This window comes from Panthera uncia, chromosome E3 (genome assembly GCF_023721935.1).
Source record: "Panthera uncia isolate 11264 chromosome E3, Puncia_PCG_1.0, whole genome shotgun sequence".
Lineage (NCBI taxonomy): Eukaryota > Metazoa > Chordata > Mammalia > Carnivora > Felidae > Panthera > Panthera uncia.
Window position 1 is genome coordinate 16,141,670 of NC_064815.1, and position 25,138 is coordinate 16,166,807.

The following is a 25,138-nucleotide window of genomic DNA, read 5'->3' on the forward strand; positions in this document are numbered from 1 at the left end:
TGACCATGCCTATCTCTGTCTATATAGCGCCTGTCTGTATCCTTTGTCAATTTTTTCTTTAAAAAAAAAGTATTTTCTCTTATCAGTTGGTAGGAATTCTTTATGTATTCTAGATACTAATCCTGTCTGTCACGTAGACTACCCAAGAGTTTACTGCTCTGTCTTTTCCCATGTACCAAACACCTTTTTGTTTTTTTAAATTAATAGACTTTACTTTTTAGAGCAGGTTTAGGGTCACAGAAAAAGTGAGGGGAAATTATGGAGAGTTCCCATGTGTCCCCAGTCACCACCGCCACAATCTCCCGTATGATTAACATCTTGCATTCGTGTGGTACATTTGTTACAATTGATGAGCCAATACTGATCCATTATTATTAACTAAATCCTGAGTTTACATTAGGGTTCACTCTTCGTGTTGCACATTCTATGGGCTTTGATAAATGTATACTGACAGGTAACCACCATTACTGTGCCGAATCGTTTTATAGCCTTAAGAATCCCCTGTGGTCCACCTTTTTACCCCTCCCTCCCTCTCTGCTTCCCTGAACCCCTGGCAAACACTGATCTGTTTACAGTGTCCACAGGCTTGCCTTTTCCAGAATGTCATATAGTTGGAATCACATAGTACATAGCCTTCTCAGGCTGGCTTCTCTCACTTAGCAATATGCACTTAAGGTCCCTCTCTGTCTCTTCATGGCTTTTTAGTGCTGAATAATGTTCCATCGTCTGGACCCATCACAGGCCATTTACCTGTGGTCCAGTTATCTGTGGAAGGACATCTCAGTTGCTTCCAAGTTTTGGCAATTGTGAATAAAGCTGCTTTTGTCAAACACTTTGATATCTGATATAGTCAAATTTACCAGGCTTTTCCTTTGCAGTTTTCACATGCTGTGTCTATCTTTTTGGAAAAGGAACACCTGTAAATGCATTGTCCTATATTTTTATATTAATTCACCTAGAATTTATCTTGGTGAATGGTGTGAGTTAAGGATGTAAGTTAAGTGTTTTTAATGAGTAGCTGATTGTCTTGAATCCTTATAGAATGACCTGTCCTTTCCCCCACTGATTTCATTTTTATTTTATTTATTTTAATTTTTTTAAATTATTACGTTTCTTTATTTTTGAGAGGCAGAGAGAGACAGAGCATGAGTGGGGGAGGGGTAGAGAGGGAGACACAGAATCGGAAGCAGGTTCCAGGCTCTGAGCCGTCAGCCCAGAGCTCAACGCAGGGCTCGAACCCATGAACTGTGAGATCACGACCTGAGCCAAAGTCGTGAGCCACCCAGGTGCCCCTGATTTTATTTTTATTTTATTTATTTATCTTGAGAGAAAGAGACAGCACGTGCAGGGAAGGGGCAGAGAGAGACAGAGAGAGAGAATCCCAAGCAGGCTCCACACTGTCAGCACAGAACCCGATATGGGGGACAATCTCATGAACCATAAGATAATGACCTGAGCCGAAATCCAACTGAGCCACCCAGGCGCCCCTTCCCCGCTGATTTTAAATGACACTGACATTCCAAGCCCCACCTGTACATGAGTGTTTCCTGATGTCACTCTGTTCTACTGGTGTGCCTCTGTTCTTGTGTCAATGCCACACTCTTTTACCCCTTATAAGTCACAGTAGAGTCTGTTATCTGGGAGGACAGCCTCCCCCTGCTCACTTCCCAGTGCTCGTTCCCCCTAGAATTGCTGCCTTACCCAGGAACCTTGCGCCTTTAGTGGGGTCCTGACCCCTTCCCTAGCCCCAACCAGTCCCTTTCTGGGTTTGCGGGGGTGGGGGGGTGGGGGGGAGGGCTCACTCTCCAAACCCTCAGCTGTTCTAACTTCTTGAGTTTCTTCTGCACTATGCCAGTCCAGATGCTCTCCGAGTTATGTGGCCTCTGCGTGTCTTGTTTTCTCATCTATAAAATGGGGACATCAGTAGACACAGGTAATCCCAATGAGCAACTACAAACGAAGGAAAGCGTTCAGGAGAACAACCACTCCTTCTATTAGGACAGTGGGGACATGACGAAAACACCTAGCGAGACCCAGAAGCCAGACCCAGCCTGTTGGCAGAACAATTTTCTAAACTGTTAGTTTGGAAAAGCAATGATTTCTCAATCGGATTCCATTTACTCCCAAATATGAAAGGCCGTGCTTTAAGAAAAGTCAATAAATGAAAATTATTTCTTCATTCAAAGAATTCAAAGATAGGCTGGTGAGTTTCTCTGACTGCCTTTTGAAGAGTCTCCTTTAAACATCTGATCCTCGCCTGTGTTTCTGGAAGCATGTCTGTTCTGCCAGGGAAGTCCGTGGTAGCGTCTGTCACACAAACTCTCCGCAGAAGGAATTGTTTCCAACTCCTGCGAATTAGAAAGTGACTTTCTGCAGTTACCGCACCTCCTGAAATTGGCATGAAGGAGGCTTTCCTGCTCTGCGACTGCTGCTTCCTGGCGGCCGCACACCAGGAAGCGAAGGGCCGTAAATCTCATTTTCCAACTCCTGACACCGTAAGTGGGGGCCCCGACCCACATGGTGAGGCAGGCGTGGCTCCTTCCAGCCCCTGGGGGACACAGGAGGGCACTGGGGGCGAGGCTGACTGCGGGGTCAGAGCTGACCCCAGAGCGGGCAGGGCTGCCGTGACCCCCGCCCTGGCCTCCGCTGCTCACACTGAGGAAGGGAAAAGTCTGCTTTTAAGTCCAGAGGGGCTGGCGTGGGCCCAGAGGGAAGAGACAATGTCGGGAGGGTCAGGACGTTAGGCCCAGGGTAAAGCCACAGTGAAACAAAATGAGCACCAGCTATGTGACCTTGGGTAGGTGACCTCCCGTTTCTGTGCCTCAGTTTCCTCAACATAACACAGGGATAACAATAGCACCTACCTCATGGACTCATATGAGTATCCAGTGGCTTATATTCATAAAGCATCTAGAACAGTGCTTGCATGCAGGAGGTCCTATAGTGGTGTTTCTTGAATGAATGAATGAATGGATGAATGCTTGAGGCTCACTATATGGGCCCTCTAGACTCTACACTCGTCCAGGAACCCGGTTTGTGGCCCCCAGCACTCGGTAATATGTGTTGAATGAATAGATGACCACGGATGTCAAGGTGCGTGGGGGAGGGGCACTAGGCTGCCTGGTGGGAAGTCCCGGGTCTGGGATGTGGGAATGAACGAGGGCAGGGCCAGATTTTGGCAACTTTGGAGAGCGAGTTGTCTACAGGAGCTAAGATGCGAGTCATCATTCATTTATTTATTATTCATTAATTCAATCAGTCAATGAATATTTATTGAATGCTTTTCATATGCCAGGCATTGTTCTAGCGCGTGGGGACCAGTGACACAGACAGACCGATGCCTTGCCCTTGAGGCCCAGACAACGAGCACGTAGGTTAACGAGAACACATCAGGTAGTGAAAAGTGCCACGATGCATTATAAAATAGGACAATGTGACGGGAGAGATCCCAGGGGCTGCTCAGACTGGGTGGTCAGGGAAGCCCTCTCTGGGGAGGTGACGTTTAAGCAAAGGCTTGAATGGGAGCTGGAGGCAGCCACAGGGAGGTCTGGGGAAGAGCACTCCAGTCAGAGGGAGAGGTCTGTCAAAGGCTGAAGGCAGGATCCTGACCTGGGGGTGGGGGGTGGGGGGGAGAGGGAGAAGAGGCTCCTGCAGAGGGGGGCGGACAAGGTGTTTCGAGACCGGCCAGGAGGGCGGGCGGTGGCCAGGATCTGCCGGGCCACAGTGATGAGCCCGGCTTTTATTCTAAGCATGACCGAAGCCAGCAGAAGGCCAAAGCAGGGGCCCAACTTATGTTTACAGCACATTCTGGTTACTGGGTAAGGAGAGAGGATGCAGGAGGGGTGGGGAAGAGGGTTCCCCGGCTGGGAGGCCTGAGGCTTGGCCCAGAGTTGCTGGCAGCTCCGGGGCAGGTATGCAGCTGCAGCCACCGGGACGTGCTGAGGGACTGGACATGGGGCTGAGGGGACCTGGAGCCTAGGATGACCTCCGGAGTCTCGGTTTGGGCAACTGGGCAGACGGTGGTGCCGCCCACTAAGGCGAAGAAGATAAAGGAAGGAAGACGTTAGGTTGGGTAGGCTCCAACGTGGGCCACATTAGCTGGAAATGCCTATCTTATATGCAAACAGAGATAGCAAGCAAGTAGCTGGGCGTGCAAGTTTGGGGTTCGGGGAACAGTCCGAGCTGGGGATTAAATGCATGAGGCATTGGCAGAGAGAGAGAAATGACCTGCAGAGAGGTTGTAGGAAAAGCAGGCCCCGGACAGAGCCGATGCCGGGGCCGAAGGCGATAGGAGGGAGCCAACAGCAGAGGAAAGCAGAGTGGCTTCACCAGGGCCGGGTGAAGCACCCAAGTCAAGAAGGAGGGAGCAGCCGGTGAGGTCAAAGATGAAGACAGACAAGTGACCATGTATTTACCACCACGCAGGCCACTGGGGACAGGTGATCGGCGACAACAGGCTGATAAGAGGAGAGAAAGCAGCGAAATAGTCCCAGAGAAGGCAGAAGCGGGGGATAAAGGGGTGATGGTGGGGCTCAGGGAGGACTGCTGAAGAGGGGAGATTGAGAGTGCTCCCGCGCTCACCCCAGGGGCGATCAGGTAGACTGGCAATCAGAGGAACCCCAGGGCGACTGCGGAAGCTGGGCAGAGGGAAGGTAGCAAGCCGCTACGCAGGACAAAGGGGCTGGAGGCAACTCTCCTCCTTCCTTTCCACCCAGCTGGGCAAGGCCACCAGCTGAGCGCGAGCCAGAGGGTGAAACAGTCTTTTCCGGGAGTGGGGGTGGAAGCGCACGTGGCCCGGGGCAGGGCTGTGTGCGTGCAGGACCTGTGCTCAGGAGCCTAAACCGAGACCAGGCCGCAGGGCAGCAGACGCCGGCGCTGGCACAGGACACGCGGGGGCGCCGAGCCACGACGCGTCCCCGCAGCAGGGGCTGTGGTGGACCCTGGCCCAGGTGACCCCTCCTGCGGACACCGTCTCTGGTCCGGAGATGCCGCCTGGATCAGCATACGGAGCACTGATGCCCAGCTGGACTCCAGGACGCGTCTGGCATTTGACCTGGCTCCCTTTTGCGGGATTTGCACACGGGGCGCTAACGGCATGCTCCGTTTATTTGCGGTATCAGGGAAGCGGCCGATTGACTCATTTATAATGGAGTTTATTATTGAAGATGCTACGTTATTACTCGGAACGCTCAGAGAGCATTCGCGGCTAAATAAATACTCTTGTGTCCCCGGGCGCTGATCTGGATTTGCCAACATGCCACGCATGTCATGTCGGGATGGGACACAGAGGGGCTGGTGGGGACCTGGAGGAAGCTGAAACCCGATGACACAGGGCAGGATGGCGGCAAAGGGGACACCCCTGCTGGGGTGGCCTGACTTTCAGTTGATTAGTCACTGAGCACATATTGAGTACCTGCTGTGTGCCGGGCTCTCCTCCAGCTGTGGGGGATACACTGGGAGCCAGTGAAACAGCATCCCTCCCAGTGCTCTGGAGGGATGGGAGAAGCGGACAAGCTGGGGACGGGCATGTGCCAGGGCAGCCAAGGGGGAAGGCCAGGGGCCCCTGGGAAGCCCGGCTGGGCTCCCCGAGGAAGGTCAGAACAGAATGTCTCCCAGAGGAGGTGATTTCCAAGCTGAGAGTTAATAGCTCGGAGGGAGCAAGAAGGCGGGCCGGGCAGTGGGACTGCAGGCAGAGCCCCCCGGGCAAAGTGGCTTGGTGGGCTGTAAGGGCCTGAGGCAGGGCACGTGGGTGGGGGAGCTGCTGCTACAGGAATAAACAAGACACTGAAAAGTTCCAGAACCGTCGTAGGGAGTTTGGGCTTGGTCCTGAGGGCAAGTGGGCAGGGATCACGTAACTGTAAGCAAGAAGGCAAGAATCAGACAAGAATCAGACGTGCTTCTGTAAGATCCCTCTGGCTGGTGTGTAGAGAACGAGAGGGTGGGAGGGAGTCGGGAGAGGCCACAGCGGCGCCCCAAGCGACAAGGACCAAGGACGTGGCCCGGCCAAGGCTGCTGAGGTCAGGAGGCGGGCGGGCAGGTCACCAGGGTGGGTGGAACTTTGCTGAGATGGTTGAATTCCCAGTCAACCCGCAGGCACTGAGGAGCCCTGCCTCAGGAATGGGGAGAGACTGGGGGTAACTGGTGGGGCTGACCCAATTAACAACAGCTCTGGAAAGAAAACTTTGACATTCTAAAGGCTGGTATTTCATGACCACCATCCGTGGGGCGGCAGACAGGAAAATAGATCTCTTATCTGTACATTTCTAAAATATCCAGTTGTTCGGACAGAGACCAAAGGCTGATTCTGACTGTCCCTTGTGCCCTTTGACCTGGGAGGGACCACATACAGCGCGTCCTCGTGCACGGAAAACCGTGGCCAAGAAGCCGAGCTGAGGCTATGTTTAAAGCTTGCCCAGAACTATTTTTAAAGAACAGGCTATTTTTAGACACTCTCCCGAGAACCCGAAGCCTCTCTTGGTAGCATATTTCAGGGTTTAAAAAGTTCCTCCTTACACATAACCTAAATCTTTCCAGCTCCAATTTAAGCTAATTTCTCGCTCTGCCCTCGAGGACAAGGGGCCGAACCGGTTGGCTTCTTCTCAAGGGGAGCCTTTGGGAGCTTGGCAATTACCGAGTCGCCCCTCAACCTTGTCTGCCCGGTACTAGATCATTGCCATTGCTCTGCCCTTCCTGCAAAGGTCTCCTTTCAGACCACTTGAGTCATTAGCATCACTGCTTGTTTGGATTCTGCTCACTCTTCTATTTGCCTTTTAAAGTGAAGTGGCCCAAATCAGAAGTGGCATTTAATAGGGGGCCTTCCCATTTTAAAAACTAGGTTTACTGAACCACCACTGGCCTCATCTACCCCAGTCACCTCCATCAAGCCCCGAGGCAATGAGCGGGCTCAGACCCTCCCCAACACCCCTGTCCCCACCCCCGCAGGTGGGGGGGGGGGGCTAGAAGGGCACTTGGGGCCATCACCCGTTTTTCCTGGGGGTTTGGGGGGCCCCGGGGCAAATGGGGCTGGGGGGGGTTTTTATATTAAAAAACACCGATTTTTCCCCCCCCCCCCCCACCCCCGGCATTTCTTCATTTGGGTAACTGGAGAGAAGATCTCAATGACCTCGGGGCACAGGTATCAGAGAAGACTGGGAAAACCAGAGTCAGAGTCCCAAAGCCCACACTGTAGGTGTTCACTGAAAAGGTTCGGAAGAGCGTTTGATGAAGCAGAGCCAGCTTCTCTCCCCTCCACCTGGAGACCAGGTAAGCTTCCCAGCCTGGGGTGGGGGGAGAGGGAGGAAACAGAGGAGGAGAGGTTGGTGGGTCCCAGGAAAGAGTGAATTCAACTTCGCAGACGGGAGCAGAGCAGCCCCCGCAGGGCCCCCAGCCTCCGCCTCGGGCCCCCTCCAGGACTTCCCCGCGGGGGCACATGGGCTTGAGATCAGCCCCCACCAAGGGTCCTCTCCCAATATGAGTGGACAGCAGACAGCAGTGGACGTCCTATGGCAGTGGGGCCACGTGCTCATAGACACAGCCAGTGCGCCCTCAAGATTGTTCAGGGTGATGTCCTCCTGGGGCTCCCATGTGACCCTTCGCACGCACTAACCCCACTGTGATGGCCTCGGATGTTCATAAGCCCCCCACGACAGAGGGTGGGCCCTCACCTGCAGGAGGATGGCGGGAGGAAGGGGAGCAGGTGCCCTGGCCTGTGCCTGGGTAGGAATGAGGGGGGCAGGTTGGAGCCCTCCACCAGAGGGCTGGAAGGCCCCCTCGACGTGCCCACACCCCCAAGTCACAGTCCTGGCCCTCTCTCTCCCCCTGTCTTCTGTATCTCTACCCTGGAAATTCACATGCCCCAGGAATGTGGTCCTGACATTCTACCCAAGCCTGGGACTTGGGCTGCATCTGTGGGGAACAGCCCCGATTCCAGCATGATAATCAAAGCCTTGTCTGCCGAGGGGTGCCTTCTCAGCAGCTCCCAGCCAGCCCCACCCCCAGCCTCTAGGCCCTGCTGCTAAACGGAGATGCTCCGAGCACCCCATAAGGGTAGGGTCCCTGAGTGGTGGGAACAGGCCCGCTCTCTCAAGCCTCAGTGACTGCTCAGCTCTCCACATGCCCCACTAGACACAGGGCCTGAGAGTGAGGGGGGGCCGATCAGTGACTGTCCGGGCCGGGACACTGGAGACGAAAGGGGGTCCAGTTATAAATTACCCCGGGACAACCTGATAACCGCAGAAGACATGAATGAGGCAGTGAGCCCGTGATCTCTCCAGGGACCCCTGCCACTTGCTGATGGCCCCTAACCTTTACCCAGGGCTTTCCTTCCGCCAGGGACTTTTACACATGCTGGGTGCTACTGGGGACAGCATTCCTATGAGTGTGTCCCGTTCACAGGTGAGAAACAAAGTACCTGACAGCCAGCCAGACAGTAGGGGATCCGGGACCCCCACCCAGCTTTCATTCATTCCACACGGGAGCACAGGAGCTAGGAGCCAGGCACCGTGCTGAGGGCTAGGGGACGGTGAGACAGGTGTGTGGCCCTGCCCACTTGCAGCTCTCATCAGGGACATGGACGTGGGCAGGAAAACAAAGGCCAAGGGTCAGAGCATCAGGAGATGGGAGGTGCAGGGTCCACAGGAGCTGACACCTGGAGTCCTCTGCTCTGGGGGTCTGGGGAGACATCCCTGGGGTGGGGGGTGCTGCAGCTGAGTCTGAAGGATGAGGAGCTAACGAGGTCAGAGCTGCCCAAGTGTGGGGCACACCTCCCTCGGGCGCTCGAGCTTATTTTAGACCAGAAGTTCTAAACCTCAGCACTATTGACATCCGGGGCCAGATAACGCTTTGCCGTGGGGGTGGGATGGCCAGCCGCACCCCCGGCCTCTGCCCTTCCATCAGATGCCAGGAACATTCGCCTGCCCCCTCCCCCAAGTGCCGACAACCAAAAACATGCCCAGACCTTACCAAGTGTCCCTGGTGGCGGGGTGGGGGATGGGGAGAGGGCAGAGTCGCCCCAGGGGGAGACCACTGGTTTAGATGCTACGCAAACCTTTTGACAGTGGTGATGTTTTTATTTTTGCGGTTTTACAGTCCCCTTCTGTTTATTGCAAGTGCTACCGGCTTTTCATTTCCGGCCGTGATCTGAAGCTTCCTTTCTGAACACATTTAAGTTTGACACAAAAAAAGTGAGTGATTGAGGAAGAAAAACGGCGGTGGAATGGCGGCCTGTGGATGTGGATGTGGCGGTCGTGGAGGAAGAGGCAGGGGACAAAGTGTGAGGAGTGCAGGGTCAGGTGAGAGCAGGCTGCGAGGTGCCCAAGGCGGCTGCAGGCTGCGGTGTGGCCCATCAGCTGCACACCCAGGGACAGGCTTAGGAATCTGGGTGTGGGGGGGGGGGGGGGGGGCATTCTAGAGGGCATACACTCTCCCATGGAAGTTCAACGCCAGCTTTCCTCCAATCTGCCCACAGATTGTCTCTCTTGGGTTGGGCACCAGAGGAAGGAACTGGCTTAACTTTGGGGCCCCTGTGGCACGAAAGAGAAGAATCCTTCAACACTGGAAGCACGCTCTTTGAGGCAAGAAGCTGGCATTAGGGAAAGCACTGGGGGCCCTGAAATCACGGCGGGGGGGGGGGGGCGCCCACTAGACAGTGACATCTCACCATCCATCTGGGGTATGTGCTCGCGGGGGCCACTGCGCAGGCCCCTCCCTTTGGTTGTTTTCTCTCTTCCTGCCTCTTTTTCTGTTTCCTTCTACCTCTGCCTTGGACTGTTCCTCCCTGTCTGGGTCTCTCTCCCTCTCTCTCCCGGGAGTACCTGTACATGCGCCCAAGTTGTAGGCAGGAGTACTCACTGTCCTCGGGTGTCACGCAGTGGGCCTCCCCCTCACCTCCCCATCCGGCCCAGGAGGGACCCTGGCCTGCACAGCGTCACCCGTGATGGGTCCGGGGCCCCCGCCTCACGCCTGGCCAGCCTTGAAAACATTCCTCCCGAAGCTCCTCTTCCGTCTGCCCGTCAAGTTAGCTGAAATGCAAATCCTATTCTCCTGGCCGGAAGCTCTGAGCTTCCACACTTCCCTCCGGCGACGCTGTGATGCCATCCCATTAGCTTCGCTGCCCAGGAAGCCGCCTGGGCACCAGGAAAATGAGCTGAGTGGACGCTTTGCCGCAAAACCTCCGGACAGCCCTCCCTTCCCTGGGCGCTTTACGGTGTGCAAATGGCCCGACCATCCCATTCATCCCGCGTCTCATGCTCTCCCTGCCTTATCCCAGGAAGGCTAGGTTTGGCTGCGCCGGATCTGACGAGTGAGTGAGTGAAGCTCAGAGAGGGAAAGCAATCCACCCAGGGTAACACAGCACATGCGGGTCCAGGCCCACCCAACTCCAAGTCCAGATGTGTTCACATTCCATCACAGCCTCTCTCTCCCATTCACACCTTCATTCAGCCAACGTTCGGTGAGCACTTGCTGTCTGCCAGGCTCCCCTCGTGGTTCAGGAAATGAAGGCGTGTCTAAGACACGCCAGGTCCCTGCCCTCACGGAGCTGACATGCTTACGAAAGAAGATAGAAAAGAAGCACATACTTTGAGAATTCAGAGTTTAATAACTGCTTTGAAGGAAATGAGGGCATGAGAAAGTGGTAGGTAGTTTGGCCCAGGAGGATGGGGCTGGCCCTTCTGGGAAGGTGACAGGTAAGCTGAGACCTGGGCCGCAGGTCTGTTCTCAGACTCAGGGCAGGGAGGCCGGAAGTGCGCCGGGGGGAGCCGCTGCGGGGTCTTGAGGACATGGGGCGGGGGGGGGGGGGGGGCGCTGTCGGCCCTGCCTCTTTGGAAGCCCAGCCTGTGCCTGTCTTTTCCGGACCCCTGGCTCGGGGGCACTCACAGAGGGGCACAGATGCCAGTGGCCTGCAGGTGCCTCCCGGCCCACCCCTCTCCTGGGACAGGAGCCAAGAAGGAGCCACACGCGGCCAGGTGGCAAGAGGATGAAGCTGGGGTGACGGTGCAGAGGAGCTTGGAGTCGGGTGCTGTCCCCGGGTCACCCTCCGGCCAGCGCTAAGAGCTCCCGCAGGGTTGGTGTCTGCGATTGCCTGAGTCTGAGCAAATCTCAGGGCGCAGGGGGTGCTCACGGAGGACGGTGAGGAGGGGCCCCGGGAGCCCGGGCTATGTCACGGCATCAATGCCAGGCCCTTATGTGGCTGCCTTGGCTCCTGTCGGCCCTGGCTGAGACCTTCTGCTCGCCCCCTCCGCGCTCATCTCGGGTGGGCATAGGTGGGCCTGTCTCTCCTCTGAGGGAGGCCCGGGAACCAAGCTCCCAGCAGGGCTCCCTGGGGCGCAGGGCAGGGACCAGACCGCAAGGCCCTCAGACCTCAGACTGCCGGGGATCAAGGCTCAGCTGAGTTTGTGAGCTGCTAAGCAAGGGGCGGAGGCAAGTGAGGGGTCGCTCTACGCACACTCCGGGCACAGCCTACAGCTGGGGCTCCTCAGTCGGCCCTGCCTGCCCCAGCAAGACTTGGCGATGCAGCCAGAGATTCCTGGCCACAGGCTCAGCTGCCCTGCTCCTGACCCAGGGCTCCCGGGGGTGGGGTCTGCTCACCTTCCCTAGGCCTGGCCCAGCAGTGGCCCTGTGGACCCCACCCTGCCCCCCAAGCTGACAGACACCTCCCCCAACCATACCGCCAGTTCCCTCCCTGGATAGCTGACTGTCTCCTAGGGCTCTCGGGAATACACCTTCCCCATCGGCCCACTCCTGGATCCCAGACAAGACCATCTCTCCCATCCCCATACACGGCATGGGCCTCTTCCCCCACCCAGCAGACCACTCAGGCACCGTCACGGTAGGCCGGACAGTGTGGACTCCGGAGTTAGACCGCCTGCGTCCAAATCCTGCCCCTAACACTTACTGACAGTGCGACCCGGGCAATTCTGTTAAATGCTCCGTGCCTCAGTCTCCCCACCTAGTATAGGAAAGAGCCATGAGTTCATAGAACGGCGCCTACAGCAATGTCACTGCTCTACAAGTGTGGGGGCTCCCCTGATCGCTGACATGCCCCGCTCCCGCCTGACCCTAGGACTCCTGTTGCAGTGCTCCGCCTGCCGGGCCAGACGTCCTTGGATGCTGGCACATGCTGGGCAGAGTCTGAGTTCTTCTCATCCTGGGGACCATGCGATCCCACTCCTGCTAGTTCCCCCCACATTCCCCAGCCCCCCCTCCCCCAACCACTCTCAGCTTGTTCCACTCCCCCACCAGACCACGGGGCAGTGGGCCCTCTGTGTCCCAGGTCAATGTATAATACCTTTACTGATATATCTGCTTGGCCATGACTTGTCCCTGCAAAGGGGGTTCAGGAATGATGTGTGTGTCCTCAGGGAGAAGAATTTGGAGGGGAGCAAGTAACTGGGAAGTGTGGTGGCAATTTGAGAGATTATGTAGGCATGGGGCACCCCAGGCAGGCTTTGAGGAGGGAAGGAGGCCTTGTAGGGCGATGCTTGGGCTACATGGTGACTAATATGAAGCTATTGCCATGTGGTGCTTGACAGGTGCCTGAGGGAGGGATTCTACATGTACCGCCTCATTGATCCTGCTTGGGGACTTTACGAAGGAGAAACTATTACTCTCTCTCTCTAACAGATAAGGAAACGGAGGCTCAAAAAGATTCAGGATGTGTGCGGAGGGCCAACTGGGCTGGCTCCAGAGTGGGCACCCCTGAATATTTCTCTGCTGCCCCTGGAAGGGCCAGGTTCTCCAGATGAAGAATACCAGCCCTGCCTTCCCATGCAAGCCGAACCTCAGGAGAAGAGGTACGACTAAGCATGATGACAAGAAAAATGGGAATGTGGCTGGGGAGGAGGAGGGACTGAGAGCCATCAGTGACCCAGATGGTGATCCAGACCTTGCCTGCCTTGTCACTGGTTGACTCTTACGTGGTCTCCGCCCTCAAGGGTCTCAGAGCTCGCAGGCCCTGCCAGGACATGTAATGTCACATGAACGGCGTATGGTGTGGTTCTATCCAAAGACAGGAGGATGAGGAGGGCTGCCCCTCATTCCAGCTTGCTTCCCGGACTCCCAGCACACCTGCCGAGACACTACTCACCTTCAAGTTCCCAGTATTGGCCTGACAACTGCCAGTCCGCTCTGGACAGCCAGCGACGTCTATCAAGGCCAACCGGCTAGGGAGAGGGCACTGAGCTGGGCTCAGACACACCTGGGTCTGAATCTCAATTCTGCAACTTCCCAGCTGCGTGTCCGTGAACGAGTCACTTCACATCTCTAATCCCCCATTTCCTCACCTGGAGAGTGAAGATAATACCCAGTCACATCCACTCATACAACCACTATCCCTTGAGCACCTACTGTGTCCCAGATATTTTACTAAGTCTTGGGGACACAGAGGAGAGCAAGATAGAGTCACTGTCCTCATGGAGCTGACAGTCAAGCAGGGGAAACAGATAATCAAGATGTAATTTCAATGAAGAAACAGAGTGAGGAGACAGAGTGACTAGAGGAAGCTGCTTCAGATCAGGTCATCGGGGAAGGCCTGAGAAGAGGCTTCAAACGGCAACCTGAAAGATAAGGAGTTGGTCATGAAAAAGCCTGGGAACAGTCCCAAACAGATGGAACAGAGATTGCCGAGGCCTTTGGGTGGGGAGAAGTGGTCAGTGTGGCTGGAGCCTGTGAAGAGGTTTGGAGGGTGGGGGGACGTTCAGGGAGGTGGGGAAGGACCAGTTGGGGGAGGGGTTGGGGTTTTATTCAGAACACAACAGGAAGCCACTAGAAGCTTTTAAGCACGCAAGTGACACTTTCCCCACTTAGTCATATTATACACAAAAGCAGAGCACACAGGGCATGCTCGGTGAATGGTGGTTGACGCGTATGTGGTCTCCACCCCAGTGGGTCTCAGAGCCCCCAGGCCTCGCCAGGCCTTGCAAATGTCATGTGGATAGCGTGTGGCTCGGCTTTATGCAGAGGGGGAGCACAAGACGGCCACAGCCTCTCCTTCCAGGCCAGGTGTTCTCCGTGCTCTGCCCTCTGGCAGACTCTGCCAGCCGGCCACCTTCTCAGAGATAAATGGTGGGCAAACACAAACGCAACTCATTGTCCCAAAACAGCCATCAGGGAATTTCCAGCACCTGGGAAAAGCACACAGAAGATACCGTTTGTGAGAAGAGTTTTCCAAGCGCGGAGAATTTCCATCAAGGGGAAGCGTCCTCCAAGGGGCTCTTAGACTCCCCAGCCATCTGCAGCGACAGAGGCCGTCTGGAGGGAGGGGGCGATCGAGGGAAGACGGGAGCCTGGGAAGACAGCACAACCCTTTAATGTGGAACAGCCAGGAGAGGACAGCAGGCCAGGGCAGGGACCAGTGAAGTCAAAGGCATGGAGGACCCTCAGAGGAGGCCGGCAGGAAGGTCGGCTCTTGGGGAGGGAATTTAGCTGCCAAAGCTGATAGTGCAGCTTCCTTTTGACCCAGCAGTTTCACCACTGGGAATTTACCCTCAGACATACTTGCATCTGTGGACAAGGATATTCATTGCCGTAGAGGGTTAAAAAACACCCTGAACGTCCACCAGCCAGGGACTAAGTGACAGCAAGAGAAATCTCCATCTCCATCTCTGATCAGACCTCCTCCACCTCTCCCATTCTCTCCTCTCCAGCCACTCTGGCCTCCTTGTCTTCCCTTCAATGTGCCGGGCATGGTCCTACCTCAGGGCCTTTGCACGTGCAACCCCTCTACCTGAGCCATTCTTCCCTCAGGTCCCCACTTCTGCGGTAGGCAGCTTCAAAGATGGCCTGGTATGATCCCTGCCTCGTTGCGGAACCATTATGGAATCCCCTCCCGCAGAGTACGGGCTGGGCTTGCTGACAGAATACAGATGTGATGGAATGTCGCTTCTGACGTTAGCTGCGAAAAACCACCATGGCTTCCACCTTGGGCTCTCTCTCCCTCTCTTCTTGGCACGTATTCTCTCTCTTTCTCTGTCTCGGATCAGTTGTGCTGGGGGAAGCAGGTGGCCCTGTTGCAAGCGGCCCTTGGGAGAGGCCCAAGTGGCCAGCCCGTGAAACAGAAGCTGCCACAACCATGAGTGTGGGCTTGTATGTGGGTGCCTCGGCCCCAAGCAAGCCCTGGGGTGACCACAGCCCCGGCCCCCCGCTGGACTGCGACCCATGAGAGACTTGGGGCCAGAGCTTCCAACGCATCTGTGCCTAGATCCCGGACCCCATAAAACGGCTGAGTTTAGGGGTGATTTGCTGCACAGCAAGAACGAATTCAATTTCCTCCTCAGATGTTTCTGCTCAGATGTCTCTTGGCCATAATGGCCTCCCCTAACCACACCCACCACACCCGACACGTCATTTGTATACTTACCCGTTATCTCTCCCTACCAGCCCAGCAGCTCCTTGGAGCAGAAACGGGGTCATTTTTTGAAAAATTTTTTTTATTAGTTTTCTTTATTTTTGAGAGGCAGAGAGAGCCAGAGCACGTGTGGGGGAGGGGCACACAGAGAGGGAGACACAGAATCGGAAGCGGGCTCCAGGCTCCGAGCTGTCGGCACAGAGCCCGATGTGGGGCCCGAACTCACGAACCGCGAGATCCTGACCTGAACCGAAGTCGGACACTCAACCGACCGAGCCGCCCAGGCGCCCCGAAACGGTGTCCATTTTGTTCACTGTTGTGTCTCTAATGCCCCGAACGGCACCTGGCACATAGAAGGTGCTAAGTAAAGACTAAGCTAATAATCCACAAGTGAAAAAGAAGTGGGTAGATTAAAATATGCTGACCCAAAATGACCCCTGAGAAATATTAAGTGGAAAAAGCAAGGCACAGAAAAGGATAGACAAGAAGCTGGTAGCCGCGGCTGAGGGTTTCACAAGGAGACATTACTTGACCCGGGGCTGGAGGGGAAGGCAGGAAAAAGGAGGAACAGGGTTTTAGCAGAATGAGCGGCCTGGGTCTCCTCTGGACCCCGTGAGGGTGCCAGCCCAGGGGCTCTTCTGAGGCGGCCCAGCCCGCTCCCACACACGGGGCTCTTGGCCACACACAGCGCCCGCCCAGCAACCTGCTGGGCCCTCCTGCTTCCTCCCGACCTCAATCCTGCTCCTACTCCAGGTCCACCAGGCACCTGACCTTTTATCTTCCTGCTCCTGGCCTGTACCTTGGCATATATTTTCCCCGAACTGGATTCATCAAGATTCGTGGGGTGCCCGGGTGGCTCAGTCGGTTGAGTGCCCGACTCTTGGTTTTGGTTCAGGTCATGGTCCCAGGGTCACGGGATCGAGCCCCAAGTCAGGCTCCGCGCTGCGCATGGAGCCTGCTTGGGATTCTCTCTCTCTCTCTCTCTCTCTCTCTCTCTCTCTCTCTCCTCTCTCTCAAAAAAAAAATTAAAAAGAATCATCCACAGGCCCCTTTGGCTTGATATCTCCCTGGGAAGTGTCGCCTGCCCCAGCACCACCTGGGATCCAAGCCCTGGCTATTCCGTCTGCTTGACTGGGCTTCTCAGTCCCTGGGGGATTCAGAAACTGCCACAGGGTGGGGAGCGGAGGAGGTACAAGCGGCCTCACTGGATAAACATGAACAGCACGGCTTGGCTGCACCCCCCGCCCCCACCCGCACCTGTGCCCTAGACACAGGCGGTAAATGTACTTTCGTAGACTCTCCCTCTATGTACCTCTCCAGTTCTGCCTCCCTGTGTCTCTATCCCTTTTCCCCTGTTTTTCTCTGTACGTCTCTCTGTCTTCGCCTCTGTCTCTGTCTCTGGTTGTCTATGTCTCCATCTATACTATGATTCTCTGTTTCTGGGTGTCTCATACTCATCCTTCCCTCTCTGTGTCTGGCCTGGTCTGTGCCCCACCCCCCGCCCCCCTTACGTGAACTATACGCATCCCCACTGTAATGCTAAATCGCAGCTGCCATGAAAATCCCCAAACTGCCATGATATTACCAGTTGTGTTACAGTCATCACCCCGAGAGCCAGCCACATACCAGGCACGATGCTAAGTGCTCGGCACACGCTGACTGCTTAAAATCCTCACAAACCCCCATACGGTAGGTGGGGCTCTCACCCTGTTTGGGGGAAGGGGTAGTTAAGGCTCAGGGAAAACAGAGGACTTGACCAAAGACACACAGCTGGTGGTGAGGCCAGAATCCGCACCCAGGCAACCTGCCCTTCATCCACACACATCGTGGCTCCTCACCTTCACCTCTCCATACCTGTGGTGGAGCACTTTTCAGGGAGTCTCCAGCCTCCACCCTAAGAATGAGCTCAGGCTGATACATGCAGCTTAGGTGCAGCCCCCCTCCATTCCCTATGGGTGGCCCACCCCGGCCCAGGGGCAAGGGGACAGCTGCTGATGTGAGGGGCAGGAAGGTTTTGCTGTCCCCCCTCCGCGCGCCCCTTCCACCCACAGGCACCCTCTTCGGTCACTGCGAGGCAGGTTCTGTCACACTCCTGTCATGAACGAGCATTGACGAAGGCCAGCTTTGTGCCAGGTACGGGAACGACGAGACAGACCCGATCCTGTCTGAAAGCTCATGCTCCAGCAAGGAGAGTGCCTGGGACATCAGTGCCGTGAAGGGAGTCCCTGGGAATTGAGGGTGGGCCTGGCGCCTGCCCTGATCAGTCAGGCCCGGTGCAGACCAGTGAGCCCTGCCCCGACGAGTTGTCCCAGGAGTCCCTCGGAGCCTCCTCCCCTCCCGTTAATGGAGAACTCCGGTCCCTACACTCGACCTTCACCCGGCTGCTCCCCACCCTCCCCCCCACCGAGTGTAAGAGACTCCAGAGCACAGCCTTTTCTTCTACAACAGGGCTTTGGTCTCAGTTTCCCTGCTTAGTTCCCCGCCCAACCGACTTCCCTGGGTTTGCGCCCTATGCCTGTATAGTCCCCAGCCGGCTGAAGTCCTGACCACTGGGGAGAGGACAGACCAGGCTCCTCCTAAGGATCTCCAACTGCCCTGCCCACTTAGTGTCTACCTAAGGCGACACCCCCAGGCCCTGCCCCTTCCCGGCCACACCCCCAGGACACCTTCCTGGCCATGCCCCTCAGACTCCAGCCTTCCCTTGGGCCAGTGCCTGGGCCTCCTCATGTTTCCCCTGAGACCAGGCCCCTGAGCACCCAGCTTCCCTTGCTATACCCACTCCGCTAAGTCATTTAAAACCGCTAGAACTGAGCAGTTCCAGGACTGTGGGTTTTACTTCCAGTTTTTATTAAGCTTATTAAAATTCTCACCTCCTCCTATCCCCCAAAGCCCAATTTCTGCCTGGCCCTGTGCCTGGGGCCAGACTCATTTGTATGAGAGGCCCAGTGGCCTGCATATTCCCCCAACCCGTGCTTCCAAGAGTACGCAGAGGATGTGGCAGAATTTCAATCACCGTGACCAGCCTCAGCAAGGCCAAGGACACAGCCTGCCCCCTCAGCCCTACCTCCTGAAGACACGCTGGCTACTCCCAGCCAACGGATCCTGGGTCCCACCTAGAATCTTCAGACTGCTCTGCAGGCCCTGACTTGCTTCTAACATTCCAACTCATTCCTTCAACAGATATTTATTAAGCGTCCTCTATATGCAAAGCATTGGACCAGCCATTGAGAATACAGCTGTGGATAAGGCATGGCCATTCCCCCAAGGCTAATGAGGAGGACGACATAAATAGAGAAGTAAAATCAATTATTACAAATACTAAAATAGAAAGACAGAAGCTGTATCTAAAACTAGCAGCCCATGGGCTGAATCCAACCTGCAGATGTTGGCTAGAGCTGTAAAAAATGGATATATTTTTTTTTTTGCCAACATTTAAAAATCTGGAGGATTTCCATTAAAATCTGGGAGTTACGGCTTCTCTTGTAAAAGTAGGAAACTCTGGCGACCACGGGTCCACAGTGTCCCTCGGCGACCCTTAGCCGTCTGATCGGACCCGTGCCGTTTAGTTGGAGCCTGTGGCCACCAAGCCTCGCAGGCCCCACCGGGCCCATGTGTCCCTGTCCCCTGCCTGTGCCATTCCTGTCCCCTGTGCCATTCCTGCAGTATTCCTACTCTCTCACCCATCTTCCCTCCCAGGCCACTGAAGGCATTTACCTTTTCGACCCCCGAAAGGGACCTGAGGGAGAGAAAGGCCCGCTTTACCTGGGCGTGGGGGAAGGCCTGGAAAAGGAGGTGAGCTTCGAGCTGGGTCTGGCAAGGTCAGCATGTGTTCATCGACAAGGGGCAGCAGGAGGGAGGGAAGGAGGAGACAGGCAGCAGGAGAGGCCCAAGCAAAGTGGGAGGGGCAGAGCAGTGCATTCTGGGCTTCCCACGGCTGCTGAGTTTGGCATCACCTGTTCTCCTGGAGCCCCGGACTCAGGACTGTTCCAGTTCTGCTTCTGATCTGCTGGGACCTGCCACAGACAGGTGAGAATAATGCTACAGGAGAGTGTGGGCCCAGGGGCTTAGGGGACACAGAAAGGATAGGTTTCCAGGGCGCTTGGATGGTTCAGTCGGTTAAGTGTCCTCCTCTTGATTTCGGCTCAGGTTGTTATCCCAAGGTTTGGGAGATCGAGCCCCGCATCGGGCTCCACACTGTAAGCATGGAGCCTGCTTGGGATTCTCTCTCCCTCTCTCTCTGTCCCTCTTCCACTTGTGTGGAACTCTCTCTCAAAATGCATAACTTTAAAAAAAGGACAGGTTTCCAACTGCATCGCCTCTAAGGCACGTTCTAACTCCAGTAACTGGAATTTTTTTTTAACGTTTATTTATTTTTGAGAGAGACAGACAGACGGCACGTGAGGGGGAGGAGCAGAGACAGAGAGGGAGACACAAAACCCAAGGCAGGCTCCAGGCTCTGAGCTGTCAGCACAGAGTCCAACGCAGGGCTCGAACTCCTGAGCCGTGAGATCATGACCTGAGCCGAAGTTGGACCCTTCACCGACTGAGCCACCCAGGCACCCCTGGAATTTTCTTTTTTTAAGTTTCTTACTCTGAAATAATTATTGATTTGCAGGAGATTGCAAAGAACTGTGCAGGAATGTTTCACACACCCTTCCCCCACTATTAACACACAACTCATACGGTCCTAGGGTACAACAGCCAAGTCAAGGAGTTGCCCTTGACCCAATCCATGGAGTTGATTCAGGTTTCCCCAGTTATGCATGCACCTGTGAGTGTGTGTGCGTGTGTATAGCTCTGTGACAATTTTGTCACGTCCGTAGCCTTGCCTACTCACCACTGCAGTCAAGAGACTCGACTGAACCATCACAAGACCCCCTAATGTCACCCCTTTATAGCCCCACCCATCGTTCTGCCACTCCTACTCCCTGGCAACCCTTCGTCTGTTCTCTGTGTCTATAATTATGTTATCGCACAGATGTTACGTGAATGGAATCATGCAGTATGTATCCTCACAGATTGGCTCTTTCCCGCTCAACTTAACACCCTTTAGGTCCGTCCAAGTTGTTGTGTGTTATCAGTGACCAGTTCCCTGAAAAAGAATCTTATTGAAGTATAGTTGACATACAATGTTGTATTTGTTTCAGGTGGACCACGTAGTGATTCGACAACTCAATACATGACTCTTGCTCTCCATGCTGAGTGTCGTCGGCGTCTGTCACCGGAGAGTGTTACTGACTGCATTCCCTGTGCTGTGCTTTCCACCCCCCTGGCTTGTTTTGTCACTAGAAGCTTGTACCTCTTAATCCCTGTCACCTATTTCACCCCCCCGCCCAGCCACCTCCCCTCTGGCAACCGCCGGTGTGTGCTCTGTATTTAAGCGTCTGTTTGTTTTTGTGCCCGTTCATTTGTTTTGTTTTTTAAAATCCTGCATGTCAGTGAACTCATACGGTATTTGACTTGCTCTGACTTATTCGCTTATTCCCTCTAGGTCCATCCACGTGACAAACGGCAAGATCTCATTCCTTTTTTATGGCCGAGTAATATTCCACATCTCTATCCACTCATCTATGGCTGGGCACTTGGGCTGCCTCCATTTCTTGGCTATCGTAAATAACACTGCTATGAGCATAGGGGTGCGTATATCTTTTCAAAGTAGTGGTTTTTCTTTGTGTGAATCCCAGTAGTGGAATTTCTGGGTTATAGGGTACTTCTATTTTTAATTTTTTGAGGAACCTCCCTGCGGTTTTCCAGAGGAGCTGCACCAGCCTGCATTCGCGCCCACAGTGCATTCCCTTGTCTCCACATCCTCACCAACGCGTGTTATTTCTAGCAGTTGGTTGGTTCCTTTTTGTTGCTGAGTACTATTCCATGGTGTGGATATGCCACGGCTCATTTATTTACTCCTCCACTGAAGGACATTTGGTTAGTTTCCAGCTTGGGGCTCTTACAAATGAAGCTGCTATGAACATTCATGTACAGTTTCCTGCGTGAAAAGAAGTCTTCCTTTTTCTGGGATCAATGCCCAAGAACGCAATTGCTGGGACCGTTTTTACTTCTGAGAAGGAAGTGCCGAAGTATTTTCCAGAGTGGCTGTAGCGTTTCACGTTCCTGCCAGCAACGTACAGGCGATCGACTTTCCTGGTAACTGGAATTTTATTTAAAAACAAAACACTACAGTTCTCATGGGGGCTCAACTTTGCTGCAGTCTCGATCTCTCTGAGCAACCCCAGGACGAGGACCTCCTCCACCCCCCATCCTTGGCAGCCTGTCGGCTGGCCATCCACCTGGCGATAAGCCCGCAGAGAGCAGGGCCGGGCCCTGCTCAGATCTGCCCCCCGGATCTGGCACACGCATGGGGCCTAGCAGTTGCAATCACACACAACAACTAGTGAAGGCAGCAAAGACCCACAGCCAGCCAATCAGAGGAGGGCAGAGGCCAGCCCCGGGGTTCGCAGGGCATGGCTTAACTCCCTCTGCCAGAGGCAGCCTCACGGGAACATGCTCAACTCAGCAAGGCCCCCATCAGGAGTCAGGCTTGAACAACACGGGTTTGAACAGCACGGGTTTGAACAGCACGGGTTCACTTACAACATGGATTTTTTTTCAATAAGTACAGTACTTTAGACGTATTTTCTCTTTGTTGTGATATTCTCTTTTTTTTAATTTTAGAAAGAGAGAGAGAGAGAGAGGATGAGCAGGGGAGAGGGGCCGAGAGAGAGAGAGAGATCCAGAGAACCTTAACGTGGGGCTCAATCCCACAACCCCGGAATCATGACCCAAAGTCAAGAGTCAGATGATCAACCAACTGAGCCACCCAGGCGCCCCACTTAGGCTATTGTTAATTGTATTTTCTTTCCCTGGTTATTTTATTGGAAGAATTAAAAAAAATTTTTTTAACGTGTATTCACTTTTGAGAGACAGAGCACGAGCAGGGGAGGGGCAGAGGAAGGGAGACACAGAATCCAAAGCAGGCTCCAGGATCTGAGCTGTCAGCACAGAGACTAACACGGGGCTTGAACTCACGAACCATGAGATCACGACCTGAGCCGAAGTCAGATGCTCGACTGACTGAGCCCCCCCGGGCACCCCAAGAATACAGTATTAATACATATGCCAATATGTATTAATCGATTCTTCATGTTGTCAGTACGGCTTTCTGTCAACAGTAGGCTATTAGTAGTTAAGTTTTGCGAGGGTTAAAAGCTATACATGGATTTTTTTAATTTTTTTTTTCAACGTTTTTTATTTATTTTTGGGACAGAGAGAGACAGAGCATGAACGGGGGAGGGGCAGAGAGAGAGGGAGACACAGAATCGGAAACAGGCTCCAGGCTCCGAGCCATCAGCCCAGAGCCTGACGCAGGGCTCGAACTCACGGACTGCGAGATCGTGACCTGGCTGAAGTCGGATGCTTAACCGACTGCGCCACCCAGGCGCCCCTATACATGGATTTTTGACCGCATGGGGAGTCAGTACTCCTAACCCCCATGTCGTTCAAGGGTCACCTGTACATGCAAAAAAAATCTAACTCTTCTTATAAAAAAAAAGCACAGATGAACACAGAATACATACACAGACATGCGGCACACCCGTGGAGTTAAAATTTCACGGAGGAAGGGAGAATTAGGAAGAAGCACTTCTAACAAGGCTCCTAGGAGAGCAGTGATGAAAACAGGGTTGAGAAACACTGCCCTGGAAGCACATCCTCGCCCCTCCGCCTGTGGAGGAGGCCGCTCTGACTGGCCGAGGAGCAGAACAGGACCTTCTGAAAAGGCACTCCTGCCTCTCGCACTCCCCTGATCTAGCACCGCCACTGGCTCCCACTGCCTCCAGAGGGAGGTCTGAACCGCCAAGCATGCCATCTCTCCAGCAGCATCTCTCCCCGCACCCCCCATGCTCCGGCTCACGCCGAAGCCGCAGGTGAACTATGGATTCACCCTGTTGGGCCTCCTTGCCTTTGCACCTGCTGTTCCTTCTGCCTGAAATGCCTTTTCCTACCCTCTGCCAATCTCTGTTCCAGGAATGGCCCACTTGTCACCTCTGTGGGGGTCCCTTCACCTCTCCAAGTGCAGCAGATGACTGCGATGTTCTCCGTGCCTGTGTGGCAGCCTTTAACGCATCCGGTTGCCACAAAGCTGTGTCCTACATGTCCTAGATGGTTCCTCCAACTCGGCTCTGGGTTCCCTGGAGACAGAGGCTGCATCTCTCACCTGCAGCGTCTCACAGGCATCTCAAATTAGCCTCGAATCTGAGCTCCTGATTCCCGCCCCTATGCCCATCCCTCCTTCCTCCTCCCCAGCCTTCACCCCTCCCCCCCTTCATCTCCTTGCCCCTTCTCCGCCCCCACCCCCACCCCATCCCTCCGAAGTGCAACCCATCAGCACCTCCTGTTGGTTCCACCTTGCAAACATATCCAGTAGCCAACCACCTGTCACACCTCCACCATTGCCGCCCTGGTCTAAGCTACCCGCATACCCGCATCTCTCACCTGGACCATCCCAGTAGCCCTCTCACATCTTCCTTGCTTAAAACCCTCAGGGGCTCCCCACTACCCCACCCCCACCCCCACCAGCACAGTCCCCACCAGCCACTCCAGGTGGCACCTTCCCCGAACCTGCCCTGAAAACCCTTCACTGGCTTCCTCCCTGATGCCCTGGGGAGAAGACGGAGGCCCTGCCCCCTCCACCTCTGATCTCACATCCGCCTGCCCTTGCTCTCCAGGCTCCTCCCACGGCCACCTCGTCATGGATTGTCCGTCCTGAGAACATGCCCCTGCCCGGGGCCCTCCTCCTTGCTGCCCTTCTCCCTGGAACACGCTCTCCAACCCCCTTTACCCCCTCCCCCCCCCAACTCAGCCACTGACTAACCACCCCCATCCTTTACGCCTCAAGAAAGCGCACCCCCTTCTGGGCAAGGTCCCCTGTGACAGCCTTGGGGCTGCTTCTTCCTATCAGTGGCTCCACCACTGCTTAAATCACCGCCTTCCCCTCTAGACAAAAGCCCCCAGGACAGAGAGCCTGTGGGGTTCTCCCCGCACCTGGTCCCGGGGGAGATGCTCAAGGACTATCTGTGGAAGGAAGAAAGGGAGGGAGGGAGGGACGGATGGAAGGAGGGAGGCAAAATGAAGGAAGAATGTCTGTCTGCCTCTGTCACCCGTTACCTGACAGCGAGGGCTTTCCCACCTTTCCAACCAGCCTTTAAGGCTTAATTTGATGCGGAGCGTTTCTCCAACTTTCTGTCTGTACCAGGGTGAAAGACCCACCTGCGCCCAGCGGAGAGGCTGGCGGTCAGGGCCCACCTCCCCCAGCTCCCAACTGACCAGCCCTGCCCTCTGCCCCCCAGCACCACCTGCCACCTGCAGTCACACGGAAAACGAAGCCCAGATGACCGGCAGCAACGCGGAGTCAAAATACATTTGAAACTGAAGTCCCGTGGCCCCAGGAAGCAGAGAGAAGCCAAGGGGAAAAGAAGGAGCCCGGAGGCAGGAGGAAAGAGCAAATCCGAGGGAGGGGCTGGCGCTGGGGCAGGTGGCTGGGTGGTTTCCGCCTCAGGAAACACGAGGGCAAGATATGCACTCTTTTAAGGAACTAAGGATGCAGACACGGAGTAATGTCCGTGCAAAGTGCCCCATAAACGGGGCAGGCAGATAGCTTATCGTCCGAACCAGAGCGGCCAGGAGGCATGGTCGCCGATCCTTGGTTAGGTTAGGCACGCACCAGTGCATCCGGGCCCCTGTTCTCACCCGAGAGCCCAACCCTGTTTAACAAGCAAGCACTGAGCACACTCCACGTGT

At 55.0% G+C, this 25,138-nt stretch overlaps 1 protein-coding gene and 1 long non-coding RNA gene across 7 annotated transcripts in view; one reads left to right on the forward strand and one right to left on the reverse strand.

Annotated features, from left to right (window-relative positions):
• GSG1L (GSG1 like) overlaps positions 1-25,138 on the reverse strand; it is a 206,183-nt gene that overhangs the window by 41,946 nt on the left and 139,099 nt on the right. The gene's annotated exons all lie outside the window — the stretch shown is intronic.
• LOC125927996 (uncharacterized) lies at positions 9,038-22,066 on the forward strand. Of its 2 annotated transcripts, XR_007459526.1 has the most exons (4): positions 9,038-10,685; positions 12,622-12,791; positions 20,491-20,979; positions 21,076-22,066. It is a non-coding gene; the product is annotated as an uncharacterized LOC125927996 (long non-coding RNA). The 2 variants fall into 2 exon arrangements; XR_007459524.1 differs by having other exon boundaries at positions 20,491-22,066.